Raw genomic sequence first — 3,888 nt, 5'->3', positions numbered from 1 at the left:
GACTTTGGGACTTCAAAATCAGTTCCCCTTGACAAAACTCACTTAACCACAGAAGTACAAGGAACTTTTGGGTACATGGATTTAGAGTACTTCCGATCTAGTAAATTTACAGATAAAAGTGATACCTACAGCTTTGGAGTCACACTTGAAGAAATATTAACTAGGAAAACCCCGTATTATTTTGCGAAAGATGACGGGGAAAATTTGGTTGCTTCTTTCATTTCACTGACAAGGGAAGACCAACTTGTTCAGATTTTGGATCCTCAAATGGTTCGAGATGCAGAGATGGAGCATGTTGGAGCAATTGCTGAGCTTGCAACAAGGTGTTTGAGGTTGAATGGGAAAAAGAGGCCTAGTATGAAAGAGGTATCAACAGAGTTGGAAGGATTGAGGAACACTCAAAGATGCCTAGAAAAGTTCCAAGAGCCTTAGTCATTCAAAGATGAAACAACATTCATGCACTCTTCCAGTGAAACCATGAAAGATCATACAGAGGAAAGCATTCTCTGAGCCAGTGGGGCAAGTTTCCCTTTGCTCCAACGCAAGTTGTGGGGCCATTAGTTGATAGTAAATTGCCCTTTGCCATACTCCTACTTCTACTTAAAATACTAAATTCATCCTCGTCATACTTCCTCCCTTCAAAAACCAAAATGAGATGTCCTCTTTGTGTAACTAATAGGCCACTGGAGGTGTTCATTGCCATTATTTGTCATGAAAACTACTCCTTTCATTGAAATCCCTTGCTCGGCTTGCAATGCTATCATGCAAAGCTTGTGTCTCAATACTGACGATAACTGGCTCGAGGAAGATTGGAGTGCTGCATCTCAGATAAATTCAAAGGTTTCAATGACAGAGTTCAAGAAGGGAAATGCACTGAACTAGGTATTGGTTGCGCATCCTGCAGTTAAAGGGTTTTCTGATAAGGATAGACCTAGTAACAGAGATTCTTGTTCTGGTTGATTATTTTTGCCTCCCAACTGAAGAATTTCTTCTTTGTTCTGAAGCTATAGCAACCGCGGCCACAGGCTGTGTTGTCACTTGGCGAAAAATGTCACTGGTTTTTTCTTCTGAAAATAGCTGGAATCAATTCCAAACATGAAAATTAAAATAAGATTAGTTGACAGCCAAATCATCCCCAAAACTTCAAACAACAAGACTTACAAATCTCAACTGCAGACACTGGTTTTTTGGTGTAATTTCCTTGGAAAATAGAGGACTAACATTATCATCATCTTTGAAGCTGTCACCAACTTCTAAAAATTCAAATGCATCTTTGTGTAACCGTGAAGCATGAGTTTCTACTCTTTCAATTCTCGCAGCTGGCATTTCTGGAGGAGACAGTTCATGCAATATATTGGCATTATTTCTGCTGGTAGAATCCGAGGAGTCCCACATAGTTTTTGGCGCAGTCAGGTCAGGTTGCTTCTGAGAACTCAAGTTTAAGTCAACATTGCATTCCACAGTGCCACATGAATCTGCTAGTAAGAATTCTTTTGGATAAAGTATTGTAAGTTAAACACAATGTGAATTGATAATGTTACTGGTTCAAATGCATTCCTAGAAATTAATGAAGTCCTATCAGTGGATAACAGACAAGTCCAAATAAGGAAGTGATCTGCCAAAATGAGGGGTTTCTGTTGCTTTAAGATTAGCACTTGATAAAACTTGAGCTTCATCTCTTATCAATGCATGGGCTTTTCCTGGTTTACATAGAGTTGCAGCTTCAGAAGAGGAGTCTCTAGTATCACTACTTTTTCTTAAATGATCCATGCAAAGAACTTCAACATCCATTGCACTTTGAACACTCTGGCCAAGTACTTCTCCAGCCAGTTGTAAGGCGACACTGCCTGTCTTTTCCTCATCATGAAGTTGTTCTTCTTCATGCATCAAACTGTCCCGATGAATGAAATAAGCAATTAAAACATAAGAAACCAATAAGTTCTGAAGTTAATGTGAACCTACATTTTAGTTCCAGCGGCAGCAGATCCAGCACGAGCATATGTAAAATCAATGATCCGTAGCAAAGAAATTAGATTGGTGATTACAAATTACATATACAGAAATGAAGTATCAGGTTAAGAAAGCACATAATAGTGGAGTCAGTCAGCCACTCGAGGGCAACTAAGCACTAACAATGATGCACCTTTTATTCTGACCTTGTTTTTATACATATGTATTATTACAGAATACATGTAAATGGGAATGTATTTTCCATGTCGCATCTTATTTTCTATTTCTCATTTCACATGATTGTGTTTGTGCTCATAGGCAGATACATTATTTCCAAATTGACAAAAGATAGGCTTCATATTACATACCTCTCTGGAGTGCTTCAAATCTGCTTCATGATCTACTGAGCAGTTTTCAGGGGAAGTTTCTTCATAAGAACTGGTATTAGTACAAACAGAATTATTCAATTTGGTTATCAATGAGCAGCTATTTTCCACGGGCAGTGATTTCCTTTGTATATTAGACTCATCCATATCCTTTTTTCTTTTATTCCTTCGGCAGAAAGTAATCAATGGGGTGGTCAACTTGTTTCACGCAAGCTGAATCATCACCTAATTTATCTAACTTATTTCTAGAGAATGAATCAGTGTCTTCTAAGTTTGATGTATTCAATCTTGGCAAGCTACCATCACATTCAGAGCTGCTTTTTCTTTCAAATGCTGCTGCTGCTGATGATGATTTTTGTCTTACAAAATTAGCAGTAATTACAACGGAATTCATCACCAATTGAGAAACTAACCTCCCTCCAACATTATTATCATCAACCAATGCTCCAGCATTAGAATTTGAAGATGAGCCTACTTTCTTGCCACTAGACTTATTCCCATATGCATCCCTTTGGGAAGGAACCTCATCAAGACTTGTCGGAACGGTTTTAATTGGTATTTGTCTTGTGCCAGATACTTCAATGTGTTTCTTTTCCTTATGGGGCTTATCTAGGCATTGGAGATTATACGACTGAAGGCATTTTCCACAGTGCTTCAGGTTTCCCCCAACACAGCACACAAAACATACATGGCATACCTGCAAGAAAAAGAGGCAGGTGAGACAGAATATAGCAGTGACCTTAAGAATAAATTATAGGTTTAAGACAACTAAGAGAAGATCTTCATAGAAACCTAAATTAAAGAACCAAATCTAAATGTTCATCTCAACTAGATAAGCTTTCAAGGGTCGGTTGAATAGGGCACATTTTGGTGGTAGCTGGTAATCCCTTAAAACCTTTTTCTTTTCATTATTTTTTTCAAGAACAAAATTATTAGAGGAAAAATAGGGAAGGATGGATTATTAAATTATCGACATAAAGATGATTGACATACAACATATATCCCTATGAAACAAACTAAAAAAAGTGAACAGGTTCCAACTTTCTAAAATCTCACCGCAGAATGTCTGTTGTAATGTTCTGATAAACACTTATCAATCAAATGAACTCGCAAGTCTGGTGGTTTGCTTAAAGAAGTATCATCGGGAGCAACAAAAAGTGAATTACGGCACTCATGTCCCTGTACAGGATCTGTTCTTGATTGCCGCTTTCACTTATACGTCAGCAACACTTTGCTTCCTGACATTTAAGCTTTCAAAAAGAAATCTTGCTGCAATTCCAAACACTTGGACCGCATTTTTCACATGAAATTTGTATTTATTCCACTATGTTCAGTCTCATTTCAACACAGAAAAACTTGCATATGTTAAGGAAGAATATCCAATTAACTAAACAGCAAGTCATGACTCATATAGTTAATACAGTTATGAGTAGCAACACAATGATAGCTGAAGGGCAAAAGACGAATTTCGACTACTCTGAAATAGTGAATCACTATTACGAGGAATGCGGCAAACAAAAATTGTACTAACATTCTCCACCTAAAACACAAG

At 37.7% G+C, this 3,888-nt stretch overlaps 1 pseudogene; it reads right to left on the bottom strand.

Moving 5' to 3' along the window:
* Positions 1–638: 638 nt before the first annotated feature.
* LOC110761133 (uncharacterized) lies at positions 639–1,887 on the bottom strand (annotated as a pseudogene).
* Positions 1,888–3,888: the final 2,001 nt, after the last annotated feature.

This window comes from Prunus avium, chromosome 2 (assembly GCF_965620075.1).
Source record: "Prunus avium chromosome 2, drPruAviu1.hap1.1, whole genome shotgun sequence".
Taxonomy (NCBI): Eukaryota; Viridiplantae; Streptophyta; class Magnoliopsida; order Rosales; family Rosaceae; genus Prunus; species Prunus avium.
This window is presented reverse-complemented; position numbering and strand designations above follow the sequence as displayed.